Genomic DNA, 24,587 nt, shown 5'->3' on the forward strand with positions numbered 1-24,587 from the left:
ACATGATAAGTCAAGAGATGGATGGTCCTGGTATTGTTTCAGGAGCTACCCAATGTCAGGGCTCTGAGTCAAGTTCCCACCTGTTTTCTCGGCCTGTGCCTCAAGACCACAATATGGCTGCAGCAGCTCCCTGGATGATAAACTTGCATTTGAAAGCCAAAGCAGAAAGAGATTTTTCTTACTAGATTTTTTATCATCAAAGAGAAAAGTCTTTCGTAGCAACCCCCAGCAGGTATCCATTTTTGTCTCATGACCAAAGCTGGGTCACATGCAAGAGATTACAGGGAAGCAAGAATCTAGAATTTTTCGCTTCTGTGTAGGTGAAGGCTCTGACATCAAGGAAAGACTAACTGCTATACATTGCATATTGCTGTCCTGCCATCACTGCAGGCCCGAAACATCACCACAAGCCTAAAAGCCTTTGCAAACTGCTTCATCTCCTGATTTGCCTATTTCTATTCATGACATCAGCAATCTTTCTGTCACTACTCTGGACACCTCAGATTCATTTGGACTCCTTCCTTTTCCCAATTCTCACAACTCATCAGTGCCCATGTCTCAAGGATCATCCGTCCCTTCTCAGGGAGTCTTCCATCTCTCCTCTCTTTTTGGTTCTAACCTAGCATATTAACTCAGATGCTTACTACTTCACAGCCAGACTAAAGTGCAAAAGCCACAAAAGCATTCTGCCCTCATCCCAGATACCACTTTTTCGTAAGTCTCCCGTCCAGAGAATCTTCGACTCCCCTATTAACTGCAAAAGATATTCCAAAACCCGTAGCCTAAACCTTAAGGTCAGCCAGGATGGGCTGCAGAGGTTTAAGAAAATGTTATGACTTTGTAGCTAAATGACTTGGCTATTGACTTAACTCTCCAGGACTCAGCTTATTCATTCATAAAAGGGAGGTGATAATAATACAGAGCACACGTGGTTAAGTGTAGTAAATGGTAGTTGTTTTTTGCTGTTGTTCTTGTTATGAAATAGCAGGTACTCTAGTGTGCATCAGGAGCTATGGGTGAGTGATGTGCACCCTGCCCCCAGTGCGCTGATCCCCATCGCTGAAACAAAATCCAGCCATTCCGTTGGCTGAACGCACCTCTATTCCACCAGTCAATATCCATTTTATAAACTGACTCTTTTGTCTTTCCTTACTTGACTAAGGAGCGTCTCAAGGGTCGCACGATTTGGGGCTGGGCTCATTCTTCAAGAAAGCTTCTTCTAAAATTCCCCAGACGCATTTTGTCCTGAAGGAGACCTTCATTTGCTCTAAGTCTGTGAAGCCTGGCTCCTGCCTTGACTCATTCTTCCAAAGCACATTTTGTTTCCCCAGAAGCTGTTAACCGTATTTATTTATCTTCATCTGACATCTGTGCAACTTCAAAAAGCAGAAATGAAAAGACAGGGTGGCTCTTTATTTCATTAGGCCACAGTTAGACTGTTTCTGTACATTTTAAGTACCGGAGATGAAAAATCACCCTAGGGATTGAATAGACACACAAATTACATTCTTCTCACTTTGCTCTGGTCTTGTGACTTGGCTTTTTCAACTTTAAATTTCAACTCTTCTTAATTTGACTCGTTTGCCAGTGCCCACAAACCAGCCATAATAAAAGACAGTTTGCATACAATAGTACTCATTCTCTATTTAAAAAAAAAGAAAGGGTATATCTTTAAAGATAGGCTAGATCTATACCAGGCTGGTACCTTCTGGCCACAAAAGAATTCTGTAAAACTGATGTTTCTTTTGCCCTCTGAAATTATCCAAGATGTGAAAGGCCAGGAGAAGGCCTCAGTTCACCAGGTCATTTAGGCAAAGTGCTGGCAGGAAACTGAGCCCTGCCTTCTCTCCTTCCTCCAGAGGCAGACGTGAGGCTTTTTCCGTGTTTCCACGCTGTGCGGGAACACTTAGTGGTTAAGGACGCTGCCTCTGGAACTAGACCACCCGGGTTCAATTCATGGCTGTGGATGTTGGGCAGTTCTTTAATGTATTTGTCCCTGAGTTCCTGCATCCAAATGGAGGATAAAAACCAACTGACCTCATGGGATTGCTGTGAGAATCACATGCGTTAATACACGTAACGTGATTAGGGCACCGCCTGACACACGATGGAGAGCTCTGTAAGTGTGAGCTGTTGTTGTTGCTAACACTCTTTCCCGTGGCTTGGCCACCTGTCAACAGTCTTGATGGCTTGCTGGAACACTTCCTAAACATTCCCCCAAAGCTCACTATTCAAAAACCTCAGGCCAACCTATGAATCTACCGACTTCATTCTCTGGAAAAGAGTCCAAGAAGAATAAATGGGGAATGCTGGATACGGTGGAGGTTATGCTTTATCAAGTTCTTAAGAAATCTGGACAACAGAAATGCAAACTGCTTTGCCTAAAAGGAGTCCACATTTTATTTCTCTCCAATGAAACAACGTTCTCCTTAAGAGTCAAACAGCATCCCTCTCATTACCCACTCTTAATAACCTCCTACTCAGATATACATGCCACAAGAAAACTGTTAATGTCGGCACAGTTCAAACAGCTTTGGCTCGTTAAAAACCAGACTTTTGACAAGTCCATTAATCCTAGGATTTCAGTTCTAAGATAATGTTCACTTTGCAAAGTCATAACCGGAGCACCTATGCATGAAGTTACCATGATGATGAAAATACAGTCTATTTTTAAAAATCATATTGGTGGTCCTTCTTCTCACTTAGAGACCATTTTTTAAAAAATAAATACTGTAATTTATACACTAAACAATTTGCCTCCATTACCTCAAGTTCTTTTTACCATCTTTAATAATAACTCTAACAGCACAATGCCAGAAACTAAGAATAGGCTGAAAGAAGCAGATTGTAACTCCTTCGTAGTTTCAGAATAAACAACACAATTTACAAGGCACAGAAAAACCATGATGACAAACCTATTAAAGGTTCTTTTCACCTAGAGACTATAAAAATACTTTGGCTAAGTTATCTGTGTTTCAGGTCTCTTAGTTTGGTGAGTGGCACTATTGAAAAGCAAAAAGACCAAAAGAAAGAAGGATGGCAAGGAAATAAGAGCGAAGGCCCTAGAATAATCTGGTTGGCTCCATCCATCCTTTGAGAGTTGACTGATGGAAACAGGGAACCTCTGTTTCCACTCTATAGATCCAATTCTTAATGAATACTGTCTGTGTGCCAAGTGCAGTAGCAAAATAATAAATCAGAGTGAATTCTGTGTAAGTCTGACCCTGTTCAAAGAGACTAAACCATTAGTACAATTCAGTTTTCTGTGGTTCACCTGCTGGTTCACAGCAAGGGTGAGGGTCGGGCATTGAAGGCTGGTGTAGGACCAAGATGTACTAGCCAAGCCAGACCCATACCCTTAAGAAGATGACTTTTAATATAACAGTTAGTAGTGGAGAGGTTTCTAAACTAAATAGTGCCTTTTCCCCAGCAGTTCTACTCCTAGTTATATATCCAAGAGAACTGAAAATACATGTCCACACAATCTGTACATGTATGTTCACAACAGTGTTATTCATGATAGCCAAAAAGTGGAAGTAACTCAGATATCCACTAACTGATGAATGAAAAAATAAAATGTGGCATATCCATACAATAGAATATAATTTAGCAAGAAAAAGAAATGAAGTACCGATACATAATAAAACATGGGAGAACCCTGAAAACATCACACTAAGTGAAAGAAGCCAGTCACAAAAGGCCTTATAATGTATGATTCTCTTTATAAGATATGTCCAGAGTGGGCAAACCTATAGGGACAGAAGGTAGACCAGTGGCTGCTAGGAGCTAAGAGAAGGTGGGAACAGGAGTGACTGTCAATGGGTATGAGATTTTGTGGGGCAATGAGAGTAATGAGATGCTTTAAAATTGATTATGGTGGTGGTTGTACTACACCATACATATATGAAAAATTATTGAATTGTACACTTTAAAGGGGTGAATTTATGATATGCAAATTATATTTCAATTAAGCTATTCTCTTTAAAGTTACTTTTCTCTTGTTTCTTCACCAAATAGATATTTATTAATTAGTCTGTGCAAGTTACAGGGTTAATCATGAAGTATGTAAGATACACAGTGGACCTTTGTCCTTCACAAGGGATACTCTGGAAACATTTCCAAATCGCCAAATAAATGATTACCGCTGGGGCTGAGACATTGCACAACTACAGGGGGGTGTCATTCATTTTGGAATCTATGTGAATGGGGACCCCAGGCGTCGTGCAGAGCAAAATCTGCATGGCCATACTTGGTGGTCCTGGCTATCACTAAGACACTAGCATGTGGCTTTTTTTCCTGGAACTGCCCCTCCCAACACCACCAAAGACCCAGTTCTTTTTTTTTTTTTTTCTTTTCACTTTACACGAATTATTGAATATATGCCAATGGAGTGGGAGCCAGATAGTGGTTGGTCAGCCAGGCCATAGGTTTATTCCCAACAGGCATTGCCAGCACTCATGAGGATCTTAAAGTTCCATGATCAGTCTTCCTGTCCTGACCCCATCTCATTCAAATGTTTATGAAAGAGGTTTTAACTATGCGGTTATGAACTGTCAGTCCTATTTATAGACAAATAATCTTTTCTGCATATTTTAAACATCCTTTTCAAAATATACTAGCCATCCATTGTCTGCTCCTGCCTTTTTGAATTTCCAATTAAGTACACAGCTTGCTGTGCTCTTTGCAGTAGATAGAGTTAGCATTACAAATACTTATGCTTACTGACCAAACACACTTGTGCTCACCTCCAGCCCAGCCAGCAGTGATGGAAACTGCTGATCTTGAAGAAACAGCAGGGAACACAGAGTTTCTTCCGCAAGTCCCAGGGAGTGGGAAGCAACTAGTCACAACTGTAAAATTCCATTCGTGTCTGTTTAAGGGGCAGGAAAGTAGAAAAAATAAAAATGGCCAAACTGCTCCCATATTTTAGTATCTATGCAAATGAATCACATGATGATGTAGGACTAATTTCCCCAAACGATTTGTTCTATTTAGTCTTTACAGACATTTAGTGATTATGATACATTCCAGGCACATAAGGCACAAAGAATAATGAAGCATCCCCTTGCCTCCTAGCACCCTACATAAGCAATAAATACAATCAGAACCCCCGATCACATTATTCTCTCTGCTATTTATTTTCAAATGACTTGGGAAAGGACAGAAAGGTGACGCATAAACCTTTTCAGGTACTCCGGGGCAAAACACTGGTCACAGTCAAGCCAACATTCTGTGAAGATACTGCCTTTTATAGCTGACACAAAGGGATGACTGGACAAAGCTAACCTGCTCTCCCAATGCCATACCATCAGGATGTCTCAAATATTCACCACTATTTCCTCTTTTATGCCAAAGCAACAAAGCCTCAAAGCCTCAATATGGAGATGAAGGAAACTCCCTTACCTGGTCATAGCCAGGTAAACACACCATGAATGGCTCCAGCTCTGAACATTCATTTCTGAAACAAAATGTTCCAAACATGTAACACTTCTGTCATCAATGGCCTATCAAATCTATTTATATTTAGGGAAAAAATACTCATTTAGGGGCTTACCTACTTTGCAATCTGTCTTATCAACTCTAGCCAAAGAGAGCTTTAAATCTTCCTTTTCATGTGAGAAAACAAAACAAGAAACCCAGAGACCAGGCTGTTTGCAGGCAGTGAGAGGCAGGAAGGTGAGGACGTAAGGTAGGGGAAACAAACAATGGTTGACTGCTAATTCGACAGAACTCCAAAATCCAGAGAACACAAGGGACGTTGAAACAACATGGAAAGGTGACTACATTGGGTTTCCTATGTGATCTGACAGCTCTTCTATTATCTCATACCCACCGTGAATTTGTTTATCACATTAGATTCTCTCTCCTAACAGACTTGAGGGAACAGGACACTGGACGGTTAGATTATGGTTGGCAGAATAGAGAGTAAAGGGTCAACAGCTTCAGGCCGGGTTGGGGGCATGAGAACTTGGTCCCAGAGAAGGAAGTGGGGAGCAAGAGATGGAGACAGAGGGCTGGCCCTCCATTTTCTCAATGTCAGGCCCACCGCCCAGGCTCTGAAACTTCAGTTGTAATCAGAGCCCTTGCACTTTCTGCTGACAGATGTTGGGCCTCTGGGTCACTAATGCTCAACCGCATTTTTGCAATCTGAGTAAAATCCCTAGTATTAGAAAGAAAGGAAAGTTGAAAGGCTGCTTCTGTTGAACCATAGTCAACTCTCCTAAGACCTGATCTTTTTATTTGCTTTTTGTTTTGTGTCATCTGTCTATGTGCCCTATTCTAATGAATAGGGTTCCCTTGATATAAAAGGTTCCCTTGATATAAAAGAAAATGCCAATGAAAGGTTATGGACAGAAAAAGAACCATTCCGAACACCTCAGGTGTTCTTTACCACGCATTTGTTTCTCACTTCTTTGCAAAAACAATTATAGATGACTTTATAAGAAAGAAAAAGGATGTATACACATATGTGTGTGTTTGTGTGTATATATACACACATACACTCACCAATACGCCAATTATACAAATGACATACACTACATAGGATAAAGTGGAAAGGAAAAAATCATGACAACGATTTAAAATTTTTAAACTTAATACAATCACTGTAACTGAGCACTAAGAATGGTTTTAAGCCTCCAGACAATTCAGTACAAAAGCAGGAAAAGGTCAGGTCATGCATAGTCTTGCAGCAAGGGGCAACAGTCCAAGCTTCCCTAGGGGCTGTCCTTTCCTCTTTCCACATATTAAGTTAAACCAAATCTTACTCAGTCTAGAAAATGTTGCTTCCAGTCTCTGTCTTATTTCAGCCATGTGAATTAGTCAAAATATATCTTATAAACATTCTCTTGTATCTTTAATCCTTACTTATTTTTCCAAACACATAGGAACTCCAGACTCAGAAACTGTAGCCAAGCCTACCCCGGCTCACCAGCAGTCGGACACATCTCCCAAAACCCATAGCACATTCCCAGAAGCATTATCTTAATGCAATAGGTTCTATACGGGGAATTAAGAGATGAAAGGAGAGCTACATATCCTAATTCTTAATCTTCTGCCATTTCTGCTTAAGAAAAAGAAAGACACATCAGTAGAACAAAACCAAAAAAAAATTACAGACAGCAAGTATGACAAAGGGTTATATGACAAGACAAAGGCTTATGTGATCAGATCTTTCGAAAGTAAGCAAAGTTGATAACGAAATGTGTCCATGGACTTATTTACATACAGCTCTTCTTTAACCAAGAAACAAACAAACAAAAGAGCTAAGCCAAAACAAAAAACAAAAAAACAAAAAAAAAAAACCAGTGTCTAGAGATGAATTGGATTTTGTTGCCCTTAAGCTGGTTTACAAGAAATGCAGTAATCTGATGCGCAGGGGCCAAGTCTCTTTAATAATAGATGGATCAGCACTTAGAAAACTATAGGAAACAGATCCCAGGCCAGACCTTCAGTCTGTAAAGGAGGTCAGATAATTGAAGCAGATGACTTTGGGAGTCTAGGAAAAGAGTAAAGAGATCCTCTCCTTGTGTATAAATCACACAAGCTTCTCTAACCTAATTAGGTAACTGACTCCTTCAAAAACCAAGAGTTTTCAAACTACTCTAAAAAAATTGCTAACTCCAGATCCCAGAGTCCCCACCAAAGTCTCATTTTCCTCCACGTACTTGTCCTCAGCATACCGCCTGACTCGTAGAAATATTCTTCCGGCACAACTGCTCTAAGTGTTTTGTATGCCCATGCAGTTCAACAGGTTTCAATAAAATAAAATATAATTGTAATACAGGCAAGATTGTCTCACGTGATTTCTAGAATGACGCTTTAAAAAAAAAAAAAAAACAGCATTGTTTTGTGTTGATTAAACCACATGGATCCCAGGGAATACTGTAGAAAATGCTAGGAGAATTCACTACTGAATGATTTCTCATTTATTGCAATTTTTTTCCCCATTGTGGAACATTAGATTAAATAAAAGTGGTGTGAACAATGAATCTGCAGTTAATATATACTGAATCCATCCTTCTGAAAAACTTCATTGAGAAAGTTAAGTGTAATGTATAAGTTGAAGCAATTTGCTTTGGATTCCTTAAAATCTATTTCAGCTTGTAATTTTCAATCCAAAAAGCCAACTTTATAAGATTTGCTTTATAAGATTTCAAAATGTCCAGTAAGCATATATTCAAAAAGCCATGTAGGAAACAGATTTTATACATCTTCATTTAACATTTTATTTTACACTACATTTTTTTAGAGCTTCCAAAAACTAATTTCATCATATTTTTTACGTAAATTGTCAACTCTTCCACTAAAGTCAAAACTGATCGTGGTAAAATGCAAAATAAAATAGTCCGTCTCTGACTCAGGAGTCTTGTGTCTTCTATCAACATTTATTAGGTTAGCTTGTTCATAGGGTAAATACTCAGATCCCTCACAATTCTTGACAACTCTCATCAATTAATCATAATGTAAATGTAATAGAGACCTGGACTAATACATTAATATATTTTCCTTTTCCTAGTCTTCAAATCAGGGATGTGTATTAGTGGACATGACAGAAATGTTGCTTTCATCTTCTATCGGTCACTCCTTTCCTATGAAAGAAAATCATACTGTATAATATATATATCCATGTATATAGATCCATAATGCTTTATATTATTATAAAGGTTTATATAATTGAATTTACTAGGCTAATGTGATCAAGTCCTTTGGGGGGAAATTTCTAAAATCATATATGTTCCCCAACACAAAACTAAATTACCAAGTACAAAATTACTTGTACCCTCCAGTGCAAAGCCTAGGACAGATGCAGAGATGATGGTGAAAATGATGCAGGACTAAACTTCCCAAACCACATTCTAATCACATTATTTACCCTGTAAATAACCTTTAATGGTTCTCCATGGCCAGCTTCCCAGCAAAGGAAGTCCATTAAAATTTGATCCCATTTTGTATTTTCAAATTTATTTCCTATTATTTTCTTCATACACTCCATAATTCAGTCAAATATAACCATTACAAAGCATGAAATTGTCCCATACTTTGTATTTTGTTTATTTTATTGAGATATAATTCACCTACCATGATACTCAACTTATTAGAGTATATGAGTCAGTGGTTTTTAGTATATTCACAGTGTTTTGCAACCATTACCACTATCTAATTCCGTAACATTGTTTATTACCCTTCAGAGCAATTCTGTACTCATCAGTAATCACCCCCTAGTCTCCTTCTCCCTGCATCACCTGGCAACCACCAATCTGCTTTTCGTTTTTATTCTGGACATCCTATACAAATGGAATCACACAATGTGTGGTCCTTTATTACTGTCTTCTTTCACTTAGCATAATGTTTTCAAGGTTCGTCCATGTTGTAGCTGAAATCAGTACTTCATTCTTTTACATGATTGAATAATAATCAGTTGTATGAATATACCATGTTTCATTTATCCATCAGTTGATGAACAGTTGAGCTTTTCCCCCCCATGTTTTGACCATTCTGAATAGTGCTGCTATAAACATTTATGTACAAGATCTTGTGTGGACTTACGTTTTCATTTCTCTTGAGTAAATATTGAGGGGAGGGGGTCATGTGGTAACTCTGTTTAACTATTTGAGGAACTATCCAATGGTTTTCCAAAGTGGCTACACCTTTTTACATACCCACCAGCAATGTATGGCTGTTCCAATTTCTCCACATCCTTGTCAACACTTGCTATTGTCTGCTTTTTTCATTATAGCCATCCTAAGTGGGTGTGAAGGGGTACTTTGTGGTTTTGATTTGCATTTCTCTGATGACTAATGACATTGGGCATCTTTTCATGTGTTTGTTCTCCATTTGTATATCCTTTTTTGGAGAAATACCTTCAAATCTTTTGCTCATTTTTAATGGAGTTATTTGTCTCTTTTCATTGTTGTTTTCAAGTAGTTCTTTTTTTTCTTCTTTTGTTTTTTAATTTCAGCTTCATTGAGGAATTGATAAATGTAATAGTTTTCTATATATTCTAGATACTAGACCTTTATCAGATAAATGATTTCAAAATATGTTTCTCCTACTCTCTGGGTTGTCTTTCACATTTGTTTTTGTTTTTGGTTTTGGTTTTTTAGACAATTGACTACATGTTTTCCACACTTCCAATACTTTCTCTTCCTTCTGTTATATTACGAGAGATAACTACATGAAAATAAAATTTCATATGAACTGGAAATATATTTCTTAACTTTCTCTTCTGGGGACATAATGATCTCTACAGCTGCGAGGTTCCAAACAGAGGACAGTTTCTTCAAGTTGATAACAACACAATAAAATTTCTCTGCAAATGTTCACCCTAATACTGAAAGAAAGGATGGTTGTGTGGAGTTGTTACCGAATTAGTCATATAGCCCCAGCTTGGGCCCTAGCCTGGCCCAGCCCCCTGCCTCAATGGGGAAAGTTCTTTTTCCATTTGAATTCACACAGCCAATAACAAAACCAATCTCTTTTCATGCTCTTGATACTTCCCTTTGAAGCAAAAGTTTTAAATTTTGATTAAACAAATTTACATATATATTTTTCCTTTGCTTGCTTGTGTTTTGGGTATCCATCTTAGAAACCACTCCCTAATCCAAGGTCAGGAGTATCTCATAACATTTTTATTAAAATGTAATTCACATACCATTCTTAAAAACTTTTTTTATTGTGAATATAACATATACACCAAAAAGTTAAAACATAAATGTATAACTTAATTATTATAGACCCATCACCCAGGTCAAGAAATAGACTATTGCCAGAGCCCCAGCAGGCTCCCTCAGTGCCCCCCCCCAACTGCTTCCCAATCATAACCATGGCAAGATTGTGGTTCTTGAAGGCAAATCTTAAATTAGACCCATCTTTATGTTCAAGCAGAATTTATTACAGTACTTGATAATAAAAATTGTTGAGTGAATTAGCAAAGAATGGAAAATCAGCTAATTTTACTATCTAATAGCATCACCTATAAATTTTTGATTGGTGAAGAGATTTGCATAATTACACAAAGCTGTGTTTCTCAATCTGCTTTTGTGTTTTATTTGTTTGTTTTGCCCCAGTTCATCTTGGGTACACGACACATTTTGATCAAGTAATGGCTCATTCCAGGTAGAGGGAGGAAAATAATAATCTCAGTAATAAAATTGCTAATAATTATTTACTGCATGCTTACCATATGCCTGAAACTGTGCCTAGAATTATGTCAATCTTTACAACACCCTTAATGAGATGTATATTTTTATCCCTCCCCTTCTACCTTCCGTAGCCCTTCAACTCCCATTCTTTTATTTTTAACCAAGGCTTACCAAAATGAAGTAACCTGCCCCAGGTCACACAGCTATCAAACGGCAGACAAAGAATGCAGAATCAGGCAATCTGACTCCAGAGCCTACATGATACAGTCCTCAACTCTTCTCAGGTAATTCTGAGGCCCAAAGTGCCTGAGAGCTGCCCTTAAATGCTCACTGGATCCCTGGTGTCTTTCTCAGGTGTTCATTTAGATGTACAGAGCCTTGAAACAAGAAGTGTTCAGTAAATGGTATTTATGATAACACATTTTCTTATTGCCATCTTGGACCCATTCTTGATGCAGTCATGTGTCACTTTCCACCTGGGATAGCAGGCTCTGTGGGTGTTACAATTGAATACAGACCTTCCCACTTTGGGTAACATTCCAACTGTTCCTACATTCATATTTGCTATAAAAATGGAAGCATGTGGCCATAAAGAAAGAAGAAACTCGTACTTAGAAGAGAGAACAATCTTCAGGTAACCTTAAGAGCTGCATGATTTTGTTAAAATTTACCCATAGCAGATTAAGGGTCACTCAGAGTTGCTTTCTTTGGTCAAGACATTTAGTTGTTCTTTTTTTGGTATAAAGGTGAGTGATGTTTCATAACAAAGCAGTGTATATACACACACACAACCTTTTACCTCTTCCTCTTAAAAAGGCACAGACACAAAGCAAGATAGGAACATGATCTCCTTGGCAAATTTTTGGACCAGCTTTTAAAGGGAGTATAACCAAGACTTGACTGAGGAATTCTCTGTGAACATCACCACTTTCTGTTTACAGCATTATTAACAGGCTGTCACCTGATCATAGGGTATTCGTTTCATTTGTGGCGCACAAAGCAAATGTATTAGATGAATTAAATTCTGCTTGAAATGTGGCATGCTAAATTGACCATGGTTGGCTTGGTGGCAGTACTCTAACAAAATAATGAATTCAGTCTGGGCCTAGAGAACACATCCTTGGCAAACAGCTTTTTGGCATTTTCAGCCACATTCGTTAAGTGGGGATACATTTTCCAAGAGCTTCATTAGCAATTGAAGGTGGGAGCAAACCATTAGGCCATGCAATTATCCTCTCATAGTCAGGTCAGCCCTGTTGCAGAGACCGTTCCATACAACGTGGCAATGCAATCGCACTTTTCAGCTGTGTGGAAAACTCTCACCCCACCAAAAAGACTATTTTTTGGTTACAACTTATCTTGATTATATGTCACTTTTTCTTTTTATCCTTGTGTTTTTCTTAATACTTAATCTGCCGTCCAAAAGTGTTCCTCTAATATGTGGTTAATTTTATTTTAGTTTTGACAGTAACTTGCTTTCCAAGTACTATATTAAAAGGGTTGTTTAATTGAGTAGGGTGAATAACAGTTTCTATCTCTTGAGAACTGGGTTTCAAGTATCTACTGCTTTGTGGTTTTCAAAGTACTTTCACACTCAGAAACTCACTTGATTCTCATAGAAACTCTATGAAGTAGAGAGACAGAGTATAGTGAGTAACTCTGAGTCTAGGGTCAAATTGCTTAGTCTAACTTTCTTTCCTTTACTGCAAAATGGGGTTTGTAATAGGACCTATTGCATAGATGTGCTGTAAAGAATAAACAAGTTAATATAGAGCAGTAAGTTTGGGTATACATTAAGTATTAATTACAAGTTAGCTGTAATTTTTGTTTTAAAGAATGTTTTAAAATCTGTTTGTGTCAAGGAAGAGTGAAGCTTAAATAAGATCTTTTAAGAATTGTATCAGAAGATAAAACTTGGTTGGGTGATGCAGGCCTCATAGAGTGAGTTAGGAAGTATTCCTTCCTCTGCAATTTTTTGGGATAGTTTGAGAAGGATAGATGTTAACTCTTCTCTACATGTTTGGTAGAATTCACCTGTGAAGTCACCTGGTTCTGACCTTTTGTTGGGAGTTTTAAAATTATTGATTCAATTTCATTAGTGGTAATTGGTCTGTTCATATTTTCTATTTCTTCCTGGTTCAGTCTTGGGGAGATTACACCTTTCTAGGAGTTCGTCCATTTCTTCTAGGTTGTCCATTTTATTGGCATGTAGTTGTTCATTGCAGTCTCTTATGATCTTTTCTATCTCTGTGGTGTCGCTTATAATGTCTCCCTTTTCATTTCTGATTTTACTGATTTGGGCCCTCTCCTTTTTTTCTTGATAAATATGGCTAAAGTTTTATTAATTTTGTTTATCTTTTCAAAGAAACAGCTTTTAGTTGATCTTTTCTATTTTTTATTTTTTTTTAGTCTCTATTTCATTTATTTCTGCCTTGATCTTTATGATTTCTTTCCTTCTACTAACTTAGGGTTTTGTGTGTTCTTCTTTTTCTAGTTCCTTTAGGCATAAGGTTAGGTTGTTTATCACTGGTCACAGCAGCATTATTTAGAATTACCAAGATACGATGTAGTAGTAAAATACTACTCAGCTTCAAAAAGTAATGAAGTTTTGTCATTTGCAGCAACACGGATGAACTTGGAGGGCCTTATGCTAAGTGAAATATCAGACAGGGAAAGACCAATACTGTATGATATCACTGATGTGAGGAATCTAAAAAATACAGCAAACAAGTGAATATAACAAAAAAGTAAGCAGACTCAGAGATACAGAGAATAAGCCAGTGGTTACCAGTGGGAAGAGGGAATAGGGAGGGGCAAGACATGGGGATGAGAGTAAGAGGTACAAACTATTAGGCTTAAAATAAGCTACAAGGACATATTATACAACACAGGGAATAAAGCCAATATTTTATAATAACTGTAAGTGGAATATAACTTTTAAAACTGTGAACCACTATATTGTACACCTGTAACATAGACTATTGTACAGCAACTATAATTCAATAAAAATATAAATAAATAAATAAAACTTGGCTGATCCATTCTTGTCATTTTTCGTCTTAAATCTCAATCTTCCTTCCTATAAAGCTCTGTATCTTCAACTGTCCATTGTCTTGTCTCCTCAAATTAAACCCAGTTTCTACTTTGACCTACTGGAATCTTTTCTAACCCCAGTCCTCTCACTCATCCAGAGTACTAGGTTAACAGGTTAGGGGCAAAAGAGAAGAGAGCAAAAGGAGATGACTGGGAATTTAAATGGGAGACCTGGGTCAACTTGCTTCTGATAGCTTATTACGCAGCCTCAGATGAGCAGCCCTTTCTCACTCCTCACCCTCCACACCCACCAGACTCTGCAAGGGTTGGTCTTGCCACTTCCAGAAGGAGTGGAACATGACCTATAGGCACAACCAAAATTTCTTTTATTATATGTTGCAAATCACATACTACTCCCTACAATGAATCATCATGAACAAAACACTGACCCACTTTAAATTAGAAATAGCTTTAACAGCATTGGTTAATCTAACATGTGCAATTAGTTTATATATGTGTTTATTATTTTTTACATATGTATATATACATATAAAATTGTTTTGGCTTTATCATAATAACTATGAACTAATCTCACAATTTTTAAATGAACCCAAGTTCATTACAGAAATTAATAGCTAAGTGATAGCAACTGAAAGCCCTAAGAGGGAATTATAAAAATGGTGTAAAAAATCCAAGTTAAGTGACAAGAAATTCTACCATTTGTTTGCTCTTTCCAAGAATGCTGCAGTGAATGTCCTTGTACGTACAACCACTATGCACATGAGTGAGTATTTCTGCTTTAAGTTCAAATCCTAGAAATGGTATTGCTGGGTTAGAGAGAATGTGAATTTGTACTTCCCATAGATGCTGCCAAAATGCGCTCTCTGTGGATGTTGTATCAATTTACATTTCCACTAGCAATGTATAGGAGGGGTGTCTCCTGTGCAGAATGTTCCCCTCAACTCTTGCCAAATCTTGGCCAATAGGATAGGTTAAAAATTAATCCCAGCCCTTCTGCTGGAGCCCAATCACTCTGCCCTGTAGTTGAGAGCACACTCTTCCAGGGGGCTGAATCTGGTCCTCTAAGCGGTCAAGGGGGTCTCTTCATGCTCCTTCATGTTAATCCAGATATTGTCCATTATCTGTCCTTCCTCACGTCCCACCTTTTAGAACAATGGAGACAGCCCAAATCAAGCCTGAACTCCTCATTTCCATTTTTAATATTAGTTACTGGGAAGTAGGGTATCGTCCGTGGAAGTCAGCCTTACAACCAAGTCACTTCCCTAAGTTCTGGTTCTAACTTCCTCAAGCCAGTGCAAATGAGGGTTCAGTGTGCCTCAGAGCTAATCTTAGTCAAATTACAACTAGGTTTAGGCAAGTGGGGACTACATCTCTTCATCTCATGTCTTTCTACACTTCCCCTTTCTCCTCAGTTCCTTGAAGATCACTGGTGGAAGTTTCAGTGTCTTCATTTGCAAGGTCTCTCAGACCCTGATTAGATTCACAAAGCACATTAGGGGTGATCACCAGGAGCGCAAACCCATTGCTTAGCTGCCTTGGGTGTTAGCCCCTCTTACTAGCATTTGCTCTGTCTTTTAGAGTTCCATGATCATTCACTTTCATTCATAATTTAAAGTCAGACAGACCTGGGTTTGAATCCCAGAGGGACCACTAACAAGCCATGTGATCTCGGGTTAACTTAACATCTCTAAACTTCAGTTTACTCATCAATAAAATGGAGATGACACGCTTCCCTTTCGGGCTTCTAGAGAGGACACAGATAATACATATACATAAAAATCATTTAGTACAAGGGTTGGCACAAAGCATAAATGCAACAGATAATTATTTCCTTCTATTACTCCTCTGGCAGAGAAACAAAATACTATTTTAGCAGTATTTTACTTTCTCTTAAGCCTATATTGTCATTGCATCCTCAGCCCCCAAACTAGGCATTTCATCCTTGTCTCTTATTATTGCTAAGATGTAAAATTAAGAAAGGAAACAAACAAACAAAAAGAGGCCTTGGTTTTGTTGTTTTAGTTTGATCATTTTTTGCAAGACTTCTGCTGGTTCCAGACTTAGACTTATTGTTACTATTACAAGGTGAATGTTTTAGATTCTCCCAAGATTAAATGCATCATTACTATTGAATGAAAGCCTAAAGCATCCAGGAAATAGCAGGGTCCCCCTTCTGCATCAGATAAAAAAATATTACAGACTTGGTGGTGGCTCAGTGGCCAAGGCTTCCTGGCATTGCTCTGTCCCTGAGGAAGTCAGTCTACAAGGCAGAAGACTTGATTCCTACAACTGCTCTGTAACCAAAATCTCTCTCTCACTATTAACAATGAATAGTACTGCACCTTGAAAATTCACAAGGCGAGTTAGACGAGAACACGAAAGGGGAAGAGCGCGAAGGAGCAGATGCCGTGGGAGAAGAGAAGAACAATTTTGCTTTCAGTCTACCTGATTAGGCTGTGATAATGCCCTCTGCAGAACTGTCCATCACGGCCTCACTTAGGTCAGACAAGAGTCTGACCCTAATGCCTGGGTGACAAAGGGCAAACAAAGCCAAATTCAATTTTAGCTGATCCTTGACAGAAGGAAAAAACATTCTTCAAGGAGCCTGTTGAGAGCACCACATGATACCCACATTTTTCATTTTTGACACATTAGATCCTGTGTTAACACTTCATGATATAAAATAGAAAGCAAAATATAGAGCAGAGACAGACAAACGTTTAAATGCTGCCCAGGTTCCCAGCGTCTGCTCCCAATCTCAGGAATTTCATCTTGTCCCTGGATCCACTTTAAAAATGTATGTCCAGAAGCAACACTTTGTCACCTAGACATTTTTCTAGGGGAAAGAAACCAACTCTATTCAGGACTTATTTGTATGGCATATTTAATTAATTTTTTAAACGTTCAGTTATTGGGAGAAAATAAAATTAGGCTCCCTAAGGCCCAGAAATCTCAGACTTGTCAACAATCTACTATTCAATGGACTTCAAGCTTTTTTGCATGATGAGTTGATTTCTGTGTTAGCTCAGGTGCTCTGAGAAATAAATGCCAAAGTGGAACAAGTTGTGAAAGACATGTAGTGGGGGGAACACCTGTGGAATTTAAAGGGGTGAAGGACTGGGGATAGGAGGAGAGAGCCTTCTGATTGCTGTGCAGGTCTGACACCTGTGAAAGGAGAGGGAGGGAAGGAGTCCTGAGTGGGAGGAGCTTCAGCCTGTGATGTGATTCTGAGAAAGTCTTGGCCAGGCTTCTGGGGAGCCCCCATAGCAAAGGATGCCTGTCATAGCAGGTATCAAGCATCAGTCAGTATATACACATACACTAGCTTGGATAAGCAAGTGATGTGGATCAACTTTTTTAATAAGATTCAAGTGAAGTCTTGGGTTTTTAATTGAGGGAAATTAAAGAGTCTATAGATCTTTGAAATTTTCTAGATACTTGTTCTGAGTGGATGCTAATTCCTGGGGACCCAAAACACCACTGGAGATCAGTATTCAAAGAGAAGACTATGGTACTTGGGTGATACATGAGATCTGAGCTCAAGTTTATTTTATAGGACCCACCCTGTAGTTATTTCCTTAGTTCTTGAGTATATAATTGATGTATACACGTTGGAAACTGGTCTGATCTCCATGCTGGAAGGTGGCAAAATGCTGTTGGAAGGCCAAGTAGAAGCTCTTGAAACTCCTTCCACCCTACCCTCAACAGTCAACTAAAAGCAACATCACATTCCCAGGAGAATTGAAAGATTAATGCCACCACCAAAGACTGAGAAGATGCAGGAATGGCAACTCCTAACATTCCCATTTAATTTACCAGCTTGGCCTGTGCAGAAGATGTATTCAACCTGGATGGTGATTATGGATTATTGTAAACGTAATCAGGCGATGCCAGTTGTAGCTGCTATTTCCAATGTGATGACTTTACTTGAGCAAATTAACACAAGTATCTGGCATCTGGTACCCAGCTATTGATATTAATTTTTCTTCCCTGAAAACAATTCTCAAGGATCACAAGTCTTCTGCTTTCCACTAACAGGACAACAGTACACTCTCACTGTCTTACCTCAGGGCTAGGTCAACCCTTCTGCTCTCTGTCATGGTCTCCGTCAGAGTCCCCAGAGGACCATCTTCACGTCCCACAGAACATCACATGTGTCCCTCATTGATGATATCATGCTAAATTGCTCCTTGTGAGCAGATGGTACTAAATAGATTCATGTTTATTCCCTATATTAAATTTCCTCTGCTGACATAACTAGTGTAGATTCTACTTTCCTCTCTGACATAACTTCAAACCCACTTTCCAAACCCAAAATCTTATGTATCAAATGTCTAAACCAAACCAAAAATTATTGCCAAATGTCTATCATTTTTCCATGAAAGTCTAATTTTCTCCATAAACATCAGATATCTTTCATACAACTGATAGAAGTATCACATGAGATATTCAAACAAACTTCATTACTGGCTTCACAACTCCTTTTGACTCCTTTATATGATACTGGAGTAAATTCTGGTTCTGTGGCTAATTTCTCATTGTCTATGAAGCAAAAAGCCTATATGGGCTGAACCGTATTCCCCCAGCCTCCATTCATATGTTGAAGTCCTAAGTCCCAGTATCTCAAAGTATGACAGTATTTGGAATAGGAACTTTACACAGAGGTGCTTAAGTTAAAATGAGGCTGTTAGAATGGGTCCTAATCCAATATGACTGGTGTCTTCTAAGAGGAAATTTGGACACAGAGACAGCAGGGATGTGCACACACAGAGAGACCACATGAGGGCACAGAAAGTAGGTGCCATCTGCAAACCAAGGGGGGAGGCCTCAAAGAAACCAAACCTGTTGACACCTTGATGTTAGACTTTCAGCCTCCAGAACTGTAAGAAAAATTTCTGCTGTGTAAGCCACCTACTTTGTGTGTGGTATTTTGTTATGGCAGCCCTAGCAAACTAACACACAGCCTACAGTGTAAAGACGTAGCATGGCTTCTAAACCTTTCAGTGGTAAGAGACAGAAAGGTCACAAGACAAGGATGAAAGTGTCTTTGTGTCTGTTTTGCTGTGTTTGTGCATCTGTGTCTTTATCTGGGTCCCTGCCTTCCCCACTGACTTTCCCTCTCTTGATGACTCTTTGGTTTGGTTTGGTTTGACTGGGGGCAGGAGGGTTTTATTTGACTCCCTCTTTCTTTTTCCTCTCTCCAACTCTCTTCCAATTAACTAGATAATAGTAATGATACTCACTCTGCTCTAAGAGTTTTACTTCTATTAACTCATTAAAACCTCACAATGCTCTTATGAAGTAATTATCCCCTTTTATCCCAGTTTTATAAATGAGGAAATCAAGGGACAGAGAGCTTAAATAACTTGTCCAAGGCACAGGGTTAGCAAGTGACAGGGCTCAGATTAGAGGCCCCAGATTCTAACGGGTGCTTAATCACTATGCTATGCCAGTGGATATGTCCATTCCTGAAATGTTAATTTTAACTTATACAGCCCTCAACACTTTCCCTTGGGTAATATTAAACAGTTGTCCCTTTGGGTAATGGCTGACATCCATACACACATAATCCAGAAGAGGCATATACACACAACTTCTAAATTCAAATATAGAAGTTCTAATGATAATGAATTAGAAGTATACCTCAATATGTAACAAACATATGTGTTAACCCTCTTTATCCTCGTACTTAACAGATGAGGAAATTGAGGCCAGTAGACATTGAGGACAAGCTAGACTGTAAGGCCATGAGGAGGAACCTTCGGTACCAACTGCAGGGCCCCAGCTCCATTACACCAGCCTCAATGCTGCTCAGAAGACGTCAAGTAAGCTGCCACACTAATGTTAGCGTTTGTTCAACTGTAGCCACATTTGTTCAACTGTAGCGACATCACTTCAGCCAAAGCACAGAGAAGACGCAGTGTACTTAAGAGGAGGATTTTAGTCTTCCGTGCTTTGGCTTAGACGGCACCGTGACTCAGCATCAGTGAAAGGGAAAAGCGGATCATGGCGCCGTATCTGGCTGCGTGGATTTTCCTTCATTCATTTTTTTTTCCCCTCCATCCCCTGCTCCAACTTGATCCTGTTTAGTGAATGAGGCCTGACGGCAATCCGAAGCCGGCACAAAGAGCTCCCTGCTGACCCGCTGTCACAGCCGCTCAGCCTAGGCTCCCGGGAACTTGGGCAGGCGGAAGAATCCTTTGTCTTCAGACTATGACAAGAGTGGAAAAAAATCCCAACTATTCGGCTGTGTAGCATCATTCAAGCATGCCTTAATGGGGAAGGTCTAATGAGGAATGCAGTCTTTGAAAAAATCGAGCTTTAAAAACTCCCAAAGCATTCTCACTGTACAATTCTACACCATTATCATTAATAGGATTCAAACTACAAACCAGAGATTATGTTACTATTTTACCCGGTTTGATGGCCACGGGTGTTTCTTTTCTTTGCTGGTTATGTTCAAAGAGATCTGGGCCTGTTATTATCATCGGATGTGCAGGAGAAAACATCCCTATTCTTCGTGGATTCTATGGGGGTAGCAGGAATAAGAGAATAAAAGAAAAGCCAATTTTAAACTACCGAATGGACCGCAGCTGCTCCAGGCCCCTTCCAGTCCCCGCTTCTCTCCTGCTGTTGACCTATTAATGGATTCCTGCTCTTGAGCTTAACTCAACTTTCAGAGGGGAGCTGGACCTAACTAACACCATTTTAAATAGTTTCTGAAAGTACCCGGAGGCAGTTTCCAAAGACTGTGTATGGGTTTCTGGCAGGTAGAATTCACTTATAATTTTTCCTCTAGAATTTCTTCCAAAGCAATTCAAGAGCTTTCACCTCCAATGTTGTACTTCATGCATGGTTAAAATGGTTCCAATTAAAAAAGAAAGACAAAGAGTGCTAAAATACTTCAAAAGTGTATGTGTGATGGAAGATTTGTATGTGAATTACATCTCAATAAAACTGTAATTTTTTTTAAGTATATGTGTAGTTGGGAGGGAGAAAGAATGGATAAACATGATTGAATACAGAATACTCCTGATTTTAAGAGACATCACTAGGGGGCAGAGAATGGGAAGTTACAGCTTAATGGGTACAGTTTCAGTCTAGGAAGATGAAAAGTTCTGGAAATGGACAGTGGTGATGGCTGCACAACAACATAAATGTACTTAATGCCACTGAATTGTACACTTAAAAATAGTTAAAATGGTAAATATTATGTGTTGTGTATTTTACCACGATAAAAAGTCGCCACTATTTTTAATAAACAAAAACGATTACTATAAACAAGACTACGTTTGTTTGTTGTAGAAACCTTAGAAAAGGAAATGAAAAAAAGAGGAAAATATAAATCATTTAAAATACCACTATCTGACACAACGATTTTTAATACTTTTGTATATAAAGTGTCCTCAATTTTGTCAAAAAACATATAAATAAATAAAACTGGGGTTGTACTAGGTATATTATTTAGCAATCTGCTTCTCCCTCATATATATATATATCATCTTTCCATGCTTACATAGCTAGATAAACAGGTACAGTCAGCCTATCATATCTCAGGGTCAGCCAATCATGGATCAAAAATGTTTGAAAAAATGATTCCAGAAAGTTCCAAAAAGCAAAACTTGAATTTTCTGCATGCTGGCAGCTATTTGCAGAGCATTTACATTGTATCAACTATTTATATATCATTTACATTGTATTAGGTGTTACAAATAAATTAGAGGTACTTTAAAGTATATGAGCGGTACTAGGAGGAAGGTATAGCTCAAGTGGTAGAGCACATGCGTAGCATGCACAAGGTCCTGAGTTTAATCCCCAGTACCTCCTCTAAAAATAAATAAATAAATAGACCTAATTATCACCTCCCCCCCCCGAAAAAAAAATATGAGAGGTATTAATACAAAATTGTAAATCACCTATACTTCAGTTAAAAAAACAATATAAATGGTTAACACATAAAAAAGAAAATAAAGTATAAAAGAGAATGTACCTAGGTTCTATGCAAATATAAGAAACTTGAACTTTCAAGGATTTCAGTATCCAAGGGAAGGTCTGCATCAGCATTTTTAGTGGCCCCATAGTTGTTAGACATTTTTAGGTTATTTCCCACTTTTTGCTCTTTTCGATAATGTATCAGTGAACATTCTTGTACATGCATCTTGGATGATTTTTTCCTGTAGGATAAACCCAGAGTTATATAATTTCTGAGTATGCACATTTTTAAGAGTTAATACTTGGTGCCTTCCTGGAAAGACTGAACCAATCTGTATTCCCAAAGAAAATGTATGGAATTACTACTACCAAGTGCATGTTATTACTCTTCCTCATCTTTGTCAGTCTTAGAGGTTTAAAAAGAAAGCTTTTGGTGAAATAAGCCAGACAGAGAAAGACAAATACTGTATGTTTTCACATAGAAGAGGAATCTAAAAAGTAAAACAAATGAACAAATGTAACAAAACAAAAACAGACTCACAGATATAGAGAACAAACTAGTTACCAGAGGGTAGTATGGTGAGGAGACAAGCAAGATAGGTGAGGGGGATTTTTACAAACTATTAGTTATAAAATAAATTAGCTACAAGGAGGTAATATACAGCCCAGAGAACATAGTCAATCTTTTATAATAATTTTGTATAAAATGTAATTTATAAACATATTGAATTACTGTTTTGTGCACCTGAAATTAATATAATATTGTGAGTCAACTATACTTCAATCAAAAAAAAAATTCTATCTCATATAAATTTTTATTTCTTTAAATACTAGGGAGGATAAACCCTTTTCCTAGATATTCTCCGGCTCCCTGTTATTCTCTTCCTGTGTTTTGTACATTCATGTCCTTTGCCAAATTCAGCTTTTGTAGCATTTTTTTCTTATTTATATGTGAGAGTTCTTTTATATTAAGGATCTTACAGCTATTTATCATATCATTTCAGTTTATAGAGCTTCTTCCATATAAATATTTTCATTTTTTACATAATCAAATCTATTATCTTTTCTTTCTCTTGTAATTTTTGCTTTTAGTTACCATGCTTTCCTTCCTCAAAATGATATAAATATCTGTATTTTATTTTAGTCCTTTTATAAATTTAAGTGTGACATAATAAAGGCCATATATGAAAAACTTACACCTAACATCATACTCAATGGTAAAAGACTGAAAGTTTTTTCTCTAAGATCAGGAATCAAACAAAGATGCCCATTTTCACTTCTCCTGTTCAGCATAATATTGGAAGTTCAAGCCAGAGCAAATAGGAAAAAAAAGAAAGAAAGACAAGGCATCCAAACTGGAAATGAGGAAGTAAAATTATCTCTATTTGCACATGACTTGATCTTAGATATAGAAAACCCCAAAGGGCACACACACACACACACACACACACACAAAACTAATAAGTGAATTCATCAAACTTACCAGATACAAAATCAACATACAAAAAATAGTTTCTATACCTAACAACAATCTGAAAAGGAATTTAAGAAAACAATTCCATTTACAACAACATTAAAAAGAAAAAATACTTAGGAATAAACTTAACCAAGGAGGCTAACAACTTGTACATTAAAAACTATAAAACACTGTTGAAAGATTAAAGAAGATATAAGTAAATAGAAAGACAGCCCATATTTGTGCATTGGAAGACTTAATATTGTTAAAATGTCAACACTACCCAAAGAGATCTATGCATCGAATATAATCCATATCAAAATCCCAATGACATTTATTGCAGAAATAGAAAACTCCAACCTAAAATTCATATGGAATCCCAAGGGACCCAAAATAGCCAAAAAAATCTTTAAAAAGAACAAAATTATAGGTCTCATACTTCTGGATTTCAAAACTTACTACAAAGCTATAGTAATCAAAACAGTGTTGTAGTGGAAAACATATAGACCAATGGAATACAATAGACAGCCTAGAAATAAATTCTTACATGTAAGTCAAATAATTTTCTGCAAGGGTGCCAAGGCCATTCAGTGTTCAATTAAAAGACAGTCTTTTTGATATACAGTGTTGATAAAACTGGATATCCATGTGCAAAAGTATGAAGTTGGACCCTTACTTTACACTATATACAAAAATTAACTCAAAATGGGTCAAATAATTAAATGTAAGAGCTAAAACTATAAAACTCTTAAAATAATATACAAAGGAAAATCCTCATGACATTAATTTTGGTAATATTTCTTGGCTATGACACCAGAAGCATCAGCAACAAAAGAAAAAATAGTGTGCTTCATCAAAATTAAAACTTTTGTGCATCAAAGAATGCTATCAACAGGGTGAAAAGGCAACCACAGGATTGGAGAAAATATTTGCAAATCATATATCTGATAAGGAATTAATATCCAGAATATATAAAAAACTATAAAATAACAGCAACTAAA

The 24,587-nt window shown here is 37.8% G+C and overlaps 1 protein-coding gene and 1 long non-coding RNA gene across 3 annotated transcripts in view; both read right to left on the reverse strand.

The window, feature by feature from the left end:
- Positions 1-24,587, reverse strand: part of SHROOM3 (shroom family member 3) — a 297,161-nt gene that overhangs the window by 255,311 nt on the left and 17,263 nt on the right. The window lies entirely within an intron of this gene.
- Positions 1,000-21,433, reverse strand: LOC116656804. Its single transcript, XR_004311778.1, has 3 exons — positions 21,276-21,433; positions 1,636-1,642; positions 1,000-1,010 (listed from the first exon to the last, which is right to left on the reverse strand). It is a non-coding gene; the product is annotated as an uncharacterized LOC116656804 (long non-coding RNA).

This window comes from Camelus ferus, chromosome 2, assembly GCF_009834535.1.
Source record: "Camelus ferus isolate YT-003-E chromosome 2, BCGSAC_Cfer_1.0, whole genome shotgun sequence".
NCBI classification, from domain to species: Eukaryota; Metazoa; Chordata; class Mammalia; order Artiodactyla; family Camelidae; genus Camelus; species Camelus ferus.